The sequence below is a fragment of the Heterodontus francisci genome, chromosome 36 (genome assembly GCF_036365525.1).
Source record: "Heterodontus francisci isolate sHetFra1 chromosome 36, sHetFra1.hap1, whole genome shotgun sequence".
Taxonomy (NCBI): Eukaryota; Metazoa; Chordata; class Chondrichthyes; order Heterodontiformes; family Heterodontidae; genus Heterodontus; species Heterodontus francisci.
The window spans coordinates 45,967,262-45,981,241 of NC_090406.1; positions in this window are offsets into that span (position 1 = coordinate 45,967,262).

Consider the following 13,980-nt stretch of genomic DNA (forward strand, 5'->3'; position numbering starts at 1 on the left):
AACAATGGAGACATTGGAGCAGAGCTAATCTCAATGTGCATTACAGCCAATGAAATACTTTTTGAAGTGTAGTCACTGTTGTAACGTAGGAAAACATGACAGTCAAGTTGTGCACAGCAAGCTTCCACAGACAGTAAGGTTTTCTGTATTTTGGTAATGTTGCTTCAGAGATAAATGTTGGTTGGAATAGTATTATGGGATATTTCACATCCACCTGCGAGTGCAAGTGGGACCCCTGTTTAATGTCTCATCCATAAGACAACACCTCTGACAGTGCAGCACTCCTTCAGTACTGTACTGTCAGCATAGATTATGAGCTCAAAATCCTGGAGTGGGACTGGAACCCATAACCACCTGATGAGATATGATTACCCTGCTGTCATCTACTTTGGGGAGTCTAAGTAGCTTCAGTGGAAACAGTGATGGGACAAGATTCAAACAAACCTCTGAGGTGCTGACACCTTTAGCTGGGGAGTTTAGAACTAGGGGTCACAGTCTCAGAATAAGGGTGGGCATGTGGGACTAAGATGAGCAATTTCTTCAGTGGGCTGGAAATCTTTAGAATTCTCTACCCCAGACAGTTGTGGATGCTCAGTCATTGGGTATATTCAAGATGGAGACTGGTAGATTTTTGGTTTTGAGGCACTCCTTAAAAGCTATCTCTTTGACCAAGCTTTGGATCATTTGACCTATTATGTCTTAGAATCATAATAAGTTTACAGCACAGAAAGTGGCCACTTGGCCCATCGTGTCTGTGCCGATCAAAAAATGAGCCACCCAGTCTAATCCCACCTTCCAGCATTTGGTCCATAGCCCTGCAAGTTAAGGCACTTGAGGTGCATATCCAGACACCTGAATTAGTTAAATTTCATTTTGTCACTACTTGGCTGGATTGCAAACTGCTTTAGCCCACTCATACCTTAATTCAATCTACTATATGCTTAGGACAAGAAGCCACTGTCAAAAAACTTTGTGTTACTAAAATAGCATTTTCAGGTCAATAGCTGGTGAACATGCAGGACAGTATTATAGATCAATAATAGTCACTGCTCCAGTATCAAACTACGTCTTTTTGTTTTATAATGCTCCTGTGAAGTGCCTTGGGATGTTTGATTATGTTAAAGATGCTATATAAATATAAGTTATTACTGTTGGATACTAAGGAAATTGAGAGATATAGGGGTAGTGCTGGAAGGTGGAGTTGAGATAGAATATCAGCTATGATCCTGCATAGGGGAGCAAACTCTGAGGTCTACTCCTGCTGCTATTTCTTATATTCTTATGGCACCAATGGAAACTGCACCATCGATTGGGGATCTACATTTCCTGCTCTGAAGTAACTCCATTATTTTACTTCAGTAAATAATGGATCCTTGTTATTTTAAACAAGAAACAGAACTGTTCAATTGCATCACATGGTGACTTAAAATTTCGCAGCCAAATCAGCAACTCTGAACATCCTGTTAATCTGCTTGATTCCCAGTACCATTCAGTGAAGCTCTTGAAATGAAAATAAGAATTTTGCAAGTAAAATTTAAGTAGATTTGTAACTGGGTTTTAGGAAGGGATCTGTTTGTTGGTAGAATTTAAAGGGTGATGAAATTTGAGTGAGACTGAAATGGTTTGACTTTGATCTTTGAGTAATTGAAGGATTTCTTCAAATGAGAGGATGTGTGTTATGGAAGTGGCCAATATCAACTTGTTTTTCCTCTGGAATGTTCTGGAACCTGAAGTGGCCACTCCATCTCGTCTCACAATCAATCTCACCCAGAATGTCTATACGATATATCTCGCTGCTCAACATAGAGAAGTTCTTTGATCAGGACGCAATGCATTTTTGTCTTTGCTTTCAGCCTGGATAGATTGTAGAGCTTGCCATCTGACCTAGTGTGCAAGTAGACTCCTTCCATGTTAGATGTTGTACATTACTGTAGTAAAACATTTTCTGCTATCACCAAAGTTGCTCCCCTGAAGTCGGCAGATGAAGTACTCACCGACGGAAGTAAACCGATGTCCCGCTGGGCTGAACACCACTGTGAGCTGTACTCCTGTGAGTCGGACAACTTCCAGTCTGTGCTCGATGCTCTCCTGCAACTTCCTGTCATGGATGAGTTAGATGAAGAACCCTCATCACTGGACCTGGAGAAGGCCATAGACCACCTAATGAGCAGAAGGGCACCGGGCAAGGATGGAATCCCAGCCGAACTGCTCAAGCACAGAAAGTCCCATCTATTGCCACACCTTTATGACCACTTTCTCTGCTGGAAAGTAGGCTCTGTTCCACAGGAGATGTGTGACGCCAAAATCATCACACCATATACAAACAGAGGAGACTGCAACTTACAGGGTCACCTCACTCCTTAGCGTCATGGGGAAGGACTTTGCTAGGGTCATACTTAAAAGACTCCTTTTACTTGCAGATTGAGTACCTGGAAGCACAGTGCAGTTTCCAAGCCAGCAGACCTACTGTGGACATGATCTCCAGTTGCCAGCTAGAAGACAAGTGTAGGGAACAGAGTATACTCCGTTACCTTATTTTTGTAGATCTCACTAAGACATTCAACACTGTCAGCAGAGCAGGGCTGTGCAAGATTTTGGAAAAAATTGGCTGTCCACCGAAGCTCTTCAGTCTCATTCGCTCCTTCCTTGACAACATGCACTGCACTGTACAATTTGATGGCTCCACTTCCCAACTGTTTCTGAATGAGGAATGGAGTGAAACAGGGTTGTGTCCGAGTCCCCACTCTGTTTGATATCTTCTTCTCCATGTTCCTGACCGCCTTCCCTGCAGCAATGGAAGGAGTCTACTTGCACACTAGGTCAGATGGTAAGCTCTACAATCTATCCAGGCTGAAAGCAAAGACAAAAATGCATTGCGTCCTGATCAAAGAACTTCTCTATGTTGATTGCTGTGCTAGTCACTCACATGGAAACTCAGCTACAAAGACTCATGGACTGTCTCTCCTATGCCTGTAACTTGTTCTCCTTTACTATAAGCGTCAAGAAAACTGTGGTCATGGGACAAGGTGTTGCATCTCCACCCCGATCGTACTAAATAACACCCCACTGGAAGTGGTTAACAAATTCTGCTACCTTGGGTCCCTGGTGACAGACAATCTGTCCCTTGATGCAGAGCTTGATACACGCATAGGGAAAGCAGCTACCTTTGGCCGACTTGTGAAATGCACATGGGATAACACCAAGCTGACTCTTAGGACCAAGCTGATGGTTTATAAGGCTTTTGTTTTCAGCACTTTGCTACATGGCTGCGAAACATGGGCGACTTACAGCTACCAGGAAAAGAAGCTCAATAATTTCCATCTTCGCTGTCTGTGGCGCATTGTGGGTACATCCTGGCAGGACAAAATCACAAATGTGGCAGTCCTCTCAAAGGCAGAGTTCCCATGTGTGTTGGCATTAATCAAACAGAGGCAGCTTCGGTGGATTGGACACGTCCGCAGGATGGAAGACGGTCACATACCCAAGGACCTTCTGTATGGTGAGGTAGCCAGAGCCAGACAACCAGTGCGATGCCCAAAGCTCTGCTTCAATGATGCTTGCAAACATGACATGAAAGCCCTAAATGTCGACTATTGCACTTGGGAGTCACTAGCCGGTGAAAGAGGGAAATGGCGACACATCCTGTAGTCTGGTGCACACTACCACGATGACCAGTTGCTACAGCAGCTTGGTGACAGGTGCCAATGTCAAAAACAACAATTCACAGCGTCACTTGGTAGCTTCATGTGTGGCACTTGTGGCAGAATCTTCCTCTCGAGGATTGACCTTCACAGCCATCAGCAAAGGTGCACCAAGAGAAGACCCCCCACTTATATAGATTGTTTACTGCACGCCCATCATCTTTCGTAGATGGAGGGATGCCAACCCAAGGGCTTGCACCTTGGCTCAGAAGTATTTGGGCTTTCATCCTGAGTCAACAGAAGCAGGTGATTGTTCTTGAATGTGACCTGAAGCCCACTGAGGCGGATGTACAAGATCCAATGGTGCTATTTCCAAGAGTAGCAGGGAAGTTGTCCCAATATTTTGGCCACTTGTCACTAGACAGCAAATTGAGGAGATAATTGAGGAGACCGTCCCTGCCGACTCAGGGCACTGAGGCTGATTATAGTATCCCAACTGCTGCCCGTTCCTGGTCAGCTCGGAGGAACTTTAAACCTTCCATTTTATATGGCTCAGCACATTTACCTACCAAGCCAACAGGTTGCTTTGCCTTTAAGCACAGGCAGGTCTGCATGTAATGTCAGATGCCAATTAGCATAATATGTGCTTGCTGACATGTGGTTATAATTAAGCTCAACTTTACCCTCAAGCCTTTGCAATTAGCCTGCAGAAATTATTGAGCATGTTTGGATTGTATGTGATGGAATTGCTCGTGTTTGGAATTTGCCCCAAGGTCAAGTGACCACAACAATATTACAGCAGCTGTGCATGTGTAGTTTGGAAGTTGCTTTAAAGTGACTGCACCTGCACAATCTGGTGTATGTACAAGTGCTGCCAGATTGCAACTTTAGGTTGCAGACTGTAGAAGCCACCAGTGCAAAACATGCTTTACTGTCCTGTACTGCGAGGCTGAGAGCTCAGCCCACTCATGGCAAGAACTAATGGTCGTGGGGACACTTCCTTATTCTTTTTTACATCTAAATTACGGCACAGAAATGGGCCACTCATCCCAATAGGTCACTGCTGGTGTTTATGCTCCACATGGGCCTCCTCCCACCTTACTTCATCTCGCCCTATTAGCCCATCTTTCTATTTCTCCCTCGTGTACTTATCCAGCTTCCCCTTAAATGCATCCATGCTATTTGTCTCAACTGCTTCTTGTAGTAGGGAGTTCCACATTCTTAACTATTCTGGGTAACAAAGTTTCTCTTGAATTCTTTAATGGATTTATTAATGACTATCTTATATTTATGGCCCCTAAATTTGTTTGTCACTCAAGGCTGTACATGTGTAACTTTCACATTGTTAGCCACATCCCACGATCAATGTGAAAACCCACTGTACTGGTCACACCAGGAAATAGAGAAATTGTATTTATATGCAGCCTTTCACGATCCATCCCAAAATGCTGCATGGTCCGCTGGGAATTAACTCATTTTGAAGGCCATCAGACATGGATTTTGTTGGTATTTATGGTAAAAGTCAGTATACTATTTGAACTGCAGTATGACACTTGCTACTCAAATCCAAAAGGAATGCCCAGCTCACCATAATTTATCATTGTGAATTAGGTGATCTCCTGTGACATTGCTCATCTTGAGTCAGAGGATGTGCTAAAGTGTGATGGCATAAATGCGACAAGAAGTAAGTGTGAGACATGAAGTGCAAGTTATATACAAGAATGAATTTGTACAAGGCTGTAGTTGGCACATAAAAACAAGTCCAGCGCATGTTATAGGAAGCACATAAAAACAATGGAAAGGTGCAGTGTAGATTCAGTAAGATGGTACCAGGAATGTGGGGTTATGAAGAGAGACTTGAGAAGTGAGGGATTTTTTTCACTGGATTGAAAAGATTCAGATGTGACTTTATAAAGGTTATGAACAGTTAAGATAGAGTAAATAGTGATAGATTTCTTCCATTAGCTGTTGAAATGGTAAGAAAAGTATACAAATTTCAGCTAATCAAAAGCAAGGTTAGCACAGAGGGTGATTAGAATGTCAAACAGACCATTATTGACACAGTCATAAATCTTTTTGAAAGGGAATTAGAGGGTTGCTTGAAAAGTGAAATATTGAAGGGTAGGGGGGGATGAGCAAGGTGGAATTCAATTAGATGGGATATTAAAGGGCCTGGGGAGTGAGCAGGTAAGTAGGGCGAGACAGCTTGGGATATCAAATGGTATGGAGAGTGAGTAGGAGAGTGGGATTAGAGTAGTTGAGATAATGAAGGGTAAAGGATTGAGTAGGAGAGTGGAATTAGACTTGGTGTTAGCCATGGCTCAACCTCAGCACTCTCACCTTTGAGTCAGAAAGTTTGGGGTTCAAGTCACACTGCAGAGACTTGAGCACAAAAATCTAGGCTGACAATCCAGTGTAGTACTGAGGGAGTGTTGCACTGTCGGAGGCACTGTCTTTTGGATGAGACGTTGAACCGAAGCCATGTCTGGGGGTCTCGGGTAGATGTAAAATATCCCATGACACTATTTTAAAGAAGAGCAGAGGAATATCCCCAGTGTCCTAGCCAATATTTATCCCTAATCAAGATCACTAAAAACATATTATTTGGTCATTATCACATTGTTGTTTGTGGGAGCTTGCTTCATCCAAGTTGACTGCCACGATTCCTACATTACAACAGTGCCTACACTTCAAAAGTACTTCATTGGCTGTAAAGTGCTTTGGGATGTCCTGCATCTGCTGAAATTGTGGATGCATTGGTTTTAATTTTCCAAAATTCCCGAGATTCTGGACCGGTCCCATTCAGATTAGAAGATAGCAAATGTATCTCTACTATTCAAGAAAGGAGGAGGACAGAAAGCAGGAAACTACAGGCCAATTAGCTTAACATCTGACATAGGAAAAATGCTGAAATCTATTCTTAAAGAGGTTATAGCAGGTCATTTAGAAAATCTCAATGCAATCAGGCAGAGTCAACATGGTTTTGTGAAAGGGAAATCGTGAATGACTAATTTATTAGAGTTCTTTGAGGAAGTAACAAGCAACATGGATAAAGGAAACCTGTGGATGTGGTGTACCTGGATTTCCAGAAGGCATTTGACAAGGTGCCACATCAAACGTTACTAAACCAAGTAAGGGCCCATGATGTAGGGGTAACATATTAGCATGGATAGAGGATCGGTTAGCTGACAGGAAACAGTCAGAATAAATGTGTCGTTATCATATTGGCAAACAGTAACTAATGGAGTGCCATAGGGATCAGTGCTGGAGCCTCAACTATTTACAATCTATATCAATGGCCTGGATGATGGGACAGAATGCATGGTTGCTAAATTTGCTGATGACACAAAGATAGGTAGAAGAGTAAGTTGTGAAGAAGACGAGGAATCTGCAAAAGGATATCGATGAAGTGAGTGGGCAAAGATTTGGCAGATGGAGTATAATATTGAAAAGTGTCAACTTGTCCACTTTGGCCAGAAAAATAGAAAAGCAACATATTATTTAAATGGACAACGATTACAGAACTCAGATGCTGACGGATCTGGGTATCCTAGTACATGAAACACAAAAAGTTTGTATGTAGGTACTGCATGTGATTAAGAGGCAAATGCAATGTTGTCATTTATTGTAAGGGGAATGGAATATAGAAGTAGAGATGTTTTGCTACAGTGAGACCATGTCTAGAGTATTGTGTACATTTTCGGTCTCCTTTGTAAGAAAGGATATAATTGTATTGGAAGTAGTTCAGAGAAGGTTCACTTGGCTGATTCTTGGGATGAGAGGGTTATCTTATGAGGAAAGGTTGGCCAAGTTGGGTTTGTATTCATTGGAGGTTTGAAGGATGAGAAGTGATCTTATTGAAACATATAAGATCCTGAGGAGACTTGACAGGGTGGATGTTGAAAGGATATTTCCCCTTGTGGGAGAGACTAAAACTAGGGGGGTTAATTTAAAAATAAGGGGTCTCCCATTGAAGACAGATGAGAAATTTTTTCTCTGAGGGTCATGAGTCTTTGGAACTCCCTTCCATGGTGAGTGGTGGAGGCAGGAACATTGAATGTTGTTAAGGCAGAGGTAGATAGATTCTTGACAAACAAGGGAGTCAAAGGGTATCGGGGGTAGGCAGGAAAGTGAAGTTGTGTCCACAAACAGATCAGCCATGATCTTATAGAACGGCAGAGGGGCCAAATGGCCTACTCCTGTTCCTAGTTTGTATGTTCGTCATGAAAGGCACAACATAAATATGTCTTTCTTTTTATTAAAGGGTATGGGGAGTGAGCAGCAGAGAGATAGATTGGGTAACTCATGGACAGAAAAACATGATAGGTCAAATGGCATGTTTCTGTGCTTGATATTCGATAGCCTTACTGATCAATGTCCATTTTTTTCTCTGCTGAGGGACATTTCCTGCATTGAAGGTGGTACAAGACACAAGCTGCTAATTATGTTCCATATTCTGGCATTTTAATAATTCTGTAAATATTAAAGCTAAAGATGGGGATAGATGAAGAAGGGTGGGAGGAGGCTCATGGGGAGCATTAAGACAGGCATAGACCTGTTGGGCCCAATGGCCTGTTTCAGTGTTGTAAATATGATTTAATAAAGGTATAGGTTTAGAAAATATGAAATAAATAGATTTTATTTTTTAAAAATGACTTTTTTTTAGTAAACTGATGAAAGTTCTGAGGAGGAATAATCAATCACCTGCCAGGAAGTGCAGACTGCAGCAAAATTTGTTTATGATTCTGGCTTTAGAGTTTCATAAATTACAAGAACTTAAATCTATACAGCACTGCTAACAACACAAGGCACTTCTTACATGCATAATCAGATAAAAATTAACATCCAACTAAACAAGCCAAAAGACTTGCAGGTTGATAGGTAAATTGGCCATTATAAATTGTCACTAGTATAGGTAGGTGGTAGGGAAATACAGGGACAGGTGGGGATGTTTGGTAGGAATATGGGATTAGTGTAGGATTAGTCTAAATGGGTGGTTGATGGTCGGCACAGACTCGGTGGGCCGAAGGGCCTGTTTCAGTGCTGTATCTCTAATCTAATCTAATCTAAACATGTTGTCACCAATCCTTGCCTTACAAAATATGTAATAATGAGATAAAATGCATGAAGTTTGGAAATGTGGCTGACTGTTAAGGATAGAAAGATACAAGTTGACAGCACAGGAGGGCCATTTGGAACAAATATTGTGATTTGCGTGTTTATTGTTTGTGCTCCTTCAAAATGGGGGCACTTTTGTTGTTACTTTTGATTTGGGTTCATGTTGCTGAGTGCATCTTCCTGATTGGTCTAATCAGAAGAGTAGATGGAGGCCATTCTGCCATCATGCCTGTGCCAGCGAGATGGTGGACTTCTCCAATTAGTTCCATTACCCTTTCCCCACAGCCCTGTAATATCTTTCCCTTCAATTTTTTTATCCAGTTCCCTTTTGAAAGTTATTATTGAATCTGCTTCCACCACCCTATCAGTGGAACACATTCTGGAAAACATCTTCCAGAAATCACTGAATACTGGAGATGTGCCTGCTTCCACACAAACTTTCCCCACAACTCCGGCTCGGCTCCCGGATCCTGATCCCAGTAGTAGTACACCATTGTAAAAGGGACAATGGTGGGAGCTGATGCAACGTTTTATTACCTGCACCCCCTCCCCCCGCTCACCCCCCTCGCACCCCCTTCCCAGCTCCCCCCTTGCACCCCCTCCCCCAGCAACCCTCTCCCCTCCCCCCTGCAGCCCCCCTCTCAGCTCTCCCCACACCCCCTTCCCTCCACCCCTTCCCACAGCACTCCTCCTCCTCGCACCCCCTTCCCCCCCTACACCCCCTTCCCTCCACCTCCTCCCATCGGCATCCACCTACCCCTGTATAGGGGCCCCAACAACCCCACTGCCTTGTGGGCGACTCGGGAGAGATCAAGGCTAAGGGAGTAAACCCTAACAGAAAATCCGGAGCTGAACCCCGAAGGCGGTCATGTGTCACCTTTGGCATGTTTCCGGCAGTTCCTGCAGCCACACTGGTGCCAAACGTCGTGCTCTGCACTCCCTTGGACCCCACCAGGAAGGCCGAGAGGGGGATTTTGATGCTTGGGCAACTCACAACCTCCATACATCCGCCCAGGCATGCGCCATGGAGAGGTCACTCCATAGTCGCCTCACAGCGACCAAATCAACACGAAAGGCAGCAGTTACGGGTTATAAGTCCAGCTCAATTGGCATAGAGATTGGGTGCCACGGGTTGCCTTTGTCGGTGGGGGAGGTCATCGCATCTCACTGGACAGCTACCGCCCGCCTCAAACTGGGCAGCCCCCGGTCAGTAAGGTTCTGTCCCGCCACAGTCCACCTGCTTCAATGGGTGCCTGGAGCTGAGGGTCATTGCCCGACAAGTGGACTGTAACACCGCATCAAACAGCACGACCAAGAAAGGAAAGAAGGTACCAGCCCTTCGTTTTGCAAGCTGGAACATCAGAACTGTGTGTCCTGGCCTGTCGGATGACTTTACACAAATCAACGATTCTCGGAAGACCGCCATCAACAACGAGAGCTCAGTAGACTCAATGTGGACATTGCAGCACTTCAGGAGACACGCCTCCCTGCGAGCGGATCTCTCAGAGAGCAAGACTGCACCTTCTTCTGGCAGGGTAGGGATCCTGAAGAACCAAGAGAGCATGGAGTGGGCTTCGCCATCAGAAACTCTTTGCTCAGCATGATAGAGCCACCCTCAAATGGCTCGGAACACATACTGTCCATCCGACTGTTCACCGCCTCTGGTCTAGTACACCTACTCAGCATCTATGTTCCAACACTCTGCTCCCCACCTGAAGCTAAAGACCAGTTCTATGAGGAACTCCATAATATCATTAGTAGCATCCCCAACACCGAACACCTATTCCTGCTGGGGGACTTTAATGCCAGGGTTGGGGCTGACCATGACTCATGGCCTTCCTGCCTTGGGCGCTTTGGCATTGGAAGGATGAATGAGAATGGACAGAGACTGCTTGAGTTGTGTACCTATCATCACCTCTGCATCACCAACTCATTCTTTCACACTAAACCCTGTCACCAGGTTTCTTGGAGGCACCCAAGATCACGTCATTGGCACCAGCTGGACCTCATCGAGGCGAGCCTCTTTAAACAGCGTTCAAATCGCACGCAGCTTCCACAGTGCGGACTGCGACACTGACCACTCCCTGGTGTGCAGCAAGGTTAGCCTCAAACCAAAGAAGCTGCATCACTCCAAGCAGAAGGGCTGCCCGGGCATCAACACTAGCAGAATTTCTCATCCACAGCTGTTACGCAAGTTTCTAAATTCACTTGAAAAAGCCCTCCAAAACACTTCCACAGGGGATGCAGGGACCAAGTGGGCCCACATCAGAGACGCCATCTATGACTCAGCAATGACCACCGATGGCAATTGTGTGAAGCAGAATGCAGACTGGTTTCAATCTCACATTGAAGAGCTGGAACCTGTCATAGCCGCTAAGTGCATTGCACTGCTGAACTGCAAGAAAGCCCCCAGCGAGTTAACGTCCGTAGCACTTAAAGCTGCCAGAAGCGCTGCACAAAGAACAGCCAGGCGCTGCGCAAATGACTACTGACAACACCTATGCAGTCATATCCAGCTGGCCTCTGACACAGGAAATATCAGAGGGATGTATGATGGCATTAAGAGAGCTTTTTGGCCAACTGTCAAGAAGTTTGCCCCCCTCAAATCTAAATCAGGGGACACAATCACTGACCAACGCAAACAAATGGACCGCTGGGTGAAACACTACCTAGAACTGTACTCCAGGGAAAATTTTGTCACCGAGACCGCCCTCAATGCAACCCAGTCTCTGCCAGTCATGGATGAGCTGGACGTGGATGTTGCCTGGTATGGAGGGAAGGTCTTACGAGGAAAGGCTGAGGGACTTGAGGTTGTTTTCGTTAGAGAGAAGGAGGAGGAGAGGTGACTTAATAGAGACATATAAGATAATCAGAGGGTTAGATAGGGTGGATAGTGAGAGTCTTTTTCCTTCGATGGTGATGGCAAACACGAGGGGACGTAGCTTTAAGTTGAGGGGTGATAGATATAGGACAGATGTTAGAGGTAGTTTCTTTACTCAGAGAGTAGTAGGGGCATGGAACGCCCTGCCTGCAACAGTAGTAGACTCGCCAACTTTAAGGGCATTTAAGTGGTCATTGGATAGACATATGGATGAAAATGGAATAGTGTAGGTCAAATGGTTTCACAGGTCAGCGCAACATCGAGGGCCGAAGGGCCTGTACTGCGCTGTAATGTTCTAATTCTAAAATCGGAACTCAGTAATGCCATTGATTCTCTAGCCAGCGGAAAAACCCCTGGGAAGGACGGCATTACCCCTGAAATCAAGAGTGCCAAGCCTGCTATACTTTCAGCTCTGCACGAACTGCTTTGTCTGTGCTGGGATGAGGGAGCAGTACCACAGGACATGCGCGATGCCAATATCATCACCCTCTATAAGAACAAGGGTGACCGCGGTGACTGCAACAATTACCGTGGAATCTCCCTGCTCAGCATAGTGGGGAAGGTCTTCGCTCGTGTCGCTTTAAACAGACTCCAGAAGCTGGCTGAGCGTGTCTATCCTGAGGCACAGTGTGGCTTTCGAGCAGAGAGATCCACCATTGACATGCTGTTTTCCCTTCGCCAGCTACAGGAGAAATGCCGTGAACAACAGATGCCCCTCTACGTTGCTTTCATTGATCTCACCAAAGCCTTTGACCTAGTCAGCAGAAGTGGTCTCTTCAGACTACTAGAAAAGATTGGATGTCCACCAAAGCTACTAAGTATCATCATCTCATTCCATGACAATATGAAAGGCACAATTCAGCATAGCGGTGCCTCATCAGACCCCTTTCCAATCCTGAGTGGCGTGAAACAGGGCTGTGTTCTCGCACCTACACTGTTTGGGATCCTCTTCTCCCTGCTGCTCTCACATGCGTTCAAGTCCTCAGAAGAAGGAATTTTCCTCCACTCAAGATCAGATGGCAGGTTGTTCAACCTTGCCCGTCTAAAAGCGAAGACCAAAGTACGAAAAGTCCTGATCAGGGAACTCCTCTTTGCTGACGATGCTGCATTAACATCTCACACTGAAGAGTGTCTGCGGAGACTCATCGACAGGTTTGTGGCTGCCTACAATGAATTTGGCCTAACCATCAGCCTCAAGAAAACGAACATCATGGGACAGGACGTCAGAAATGCCCCATCTATCAATATCGGCGATCACACTCTGGAAGTTGTTCAAGAGTTCACCTACCTAGGCTCAACTATCACCAGTAACCTGTCTCTCGATGCAGAATTAAACAAGCGCATGGGAAAGGCTTCCTCTGTTATGTCCAGACTGGCCAAGAGAGTGTGGGAAAATGGCGCACTGACACAGAACACAAAAGTCCAAGTGTATCAAGCCTGTGTCCTCAGTACCTTGCTCTACGGCAGCGAGGCCTGGACAACATACGTCAGCCAAGAGCGATGTCTCAATTCATTCCATCTTCGCTGCCTCTGGAGAATCCTTGGCATCAGGTGGCAGGACCGTATTTCCAACACAGAAGCCCTCGAGGCGGCCAACATCCCCAGCATATACACCTTACTAAGACAGCAGCGCCTGAGGTGGCTTGGCCATGTGAGCCGCATGGAAGATGGCAGGATCCCAAAGGACACATTGTACAGCGAGCTCATCACTGGTACCAGACCCACCGGCCGTCCATGGCTCTGCTTTAAAGACGTCTGCAAACGCGACATGAAGTCCTGTGACATTGATTACACGTCGTGGGAGTCAGTTGCCAGCGTTCGCCAGAGCTGGCGGGCAGCCATAAAGGCGGGGCTAAAGCGTGGCGAGTCGAAGAGACTTAGCAGTTGGCAGGAAAAAAGACAGAAGCGCAAGGGGAGAGCCAACTGTGTAACAGCCCCGACAACCAATTTTATCTGCAGCACCTGTGGAAGAGTCTGTCACTCTAGAATTGGCCTTTATATTCACTCCAGGCGCTGCTTCACAAACCACTGACCACCTCCAGGCGCTTACCCATTGTCATCGAGACAAGGAGGCCAAAGAAGAAGATATCCTATCAGGCAGTGCATTCCAGATCACAACACACTGATGTAAAATAAAACTCATCTCCCTCTGGGAGGGGTATTATCTTGTTTTGAATGAGGACATGTACATTTCTCCATTTGAAAGAAAATGGACCAATTCTCCTGAATTGCACATTTAAAGACAGAGACAGATCCAGCCGCCCAGGGAGGTACAGCACGTGATGGGGCTGGCCCGGCTCCACAGCAGCCAATCGGAGCGGGCGTTGTTGCCAGGTGCCC